This window comes from Hakea prostrata, chromosome 10, assembly GCF_041222555.1.
Source record: "Hakea prostrata isolate BN-2017 chromosome 10, UWA_Hpros_2, whole genome shotgun sequence".
Lineage (NCBI taxonomy): Eukaryota > Viridiplantae > Streptophyta > Magnoliopsida > Proteales > Proteaceae > Hakea > Hakea prostrata.
In genome coordinates this window covers 27,604,353-27,605,834 of record NC_142609.1, presented here as the reverse complement: position 1 = coordinate 27,605,834, position 1,482 = coordinate 27,604,353, and positions in this window count along the sequence as shown.

The window sequence follows — 1,482 nt, the reverse complement described above, 5'->3', positions numbered from 1 at the left end:
AAGCACTTATTTATTTGCGCTTATCCTAGCATTCTATCCAATAACATTCAAGATGAGGTGCTGTGTGTATCATTTTCTTCATTGTTGACATCGTTGTGGTGGATGAGACAAGCGAAGGCTCATCTATAAATTTGTATGTTCTAATATAGGGTGTGGTTTATTTTATTTCTCTTTTTTGGGTGTGGTGGAGGGGGAATATATCAATAATGGACCCAATTTGCTTTTTACTGATAGTGGCATTATCTATCTTGCATGTGTTGAACCCACAACACCACCCCCAGTGTTGTTAAAGTGTCCGCCTAGGCGGTAAAGTGGTTTTGCTGCTTTTTCGCGTAAGCGCTACCATTTTGTTGCCTTGTGCGCCTTATTGCTGCCTAGACACTAAAGCAGCTGCTTTTTTGACATTTTGTACATAATATTGTTTTTGTAATTTTTTTAAAATCAAAATTTATTTTACAAAATCATATATAAATTTAATAGCTTAGTCATTTTGGAATTGAGTCCTAGATTGCAAAGGAACTCCGAGGCCCAAAGTGACATAGGACCTCTATAGGCTCCGGGGCGCTGCACCCACACCCCTATCGGACGACCTCCCCATAACCTGTGCCCGTTGGCAACAAAATGTGAAGCATGAGCCATACTCAACATCAAGAATCAATGCAATCATTTAATGGATTATGACTTGGAAATTAGAATAATGAGATCTATTAATTTATCGTGTTCGCTTTATTAGTACATAGTCATTGTTATGATGCTTGATGAGATGAACTTATGTTTGTGGTCTTTTTTTTGGATAATTTTTCATGATTATGATTCTTGAATGCTTTCTTTTTTGGATGAATGTGACTATTGAATGTTTTTTTTTTTTAACTTATTATAGAAAGTAGTTGTATTAAAAAGTAGTTGTATTGACAAATTTTGACCCAACTGCTTTGGTCGCCCTACTGTCGCCTAGGTGCCGCTTTGTTCCCTACTCTCCTAGGCGGAGCCCCAATCGCTTTCATCACCATGCCACCTTAACAACCTTGCCCCCCCCCCTTCCCAAAAAAAAAAAAGAAAAAAGAGAAAAAATAAATAAAATGGGGTGGTTGAGAAATTGTCATTTGTAAAAATTATGGTGTCATTGTGGTTCTAAAGGAAGGGAAAAATAGATGATTAATTTTCAGTTTTGCAGATCTTTTTAGTGTACCGGACCAATTATGTTGAATACTAATGAGCATTTAAAGAATTTGAGTATGTAGAGATGTTGATATACCATTCTTGATCACCCTAAATTCAAACAATATTGGCCATTTCCACTACGTAGCATGCACAATTTTATGTTTCTTTACCATTGTAGCTATTAGTAAGATTTGGCACCATTTTGTCACTGGTGTCCACCAAGTTGCTTTTATATTTCTTAATTGCTTGATCTCTTTTCTTTGATTTTCCCCTATCGATGCAACTTATTGATTGGTATCTTTGGATCAATCTACTATGTAG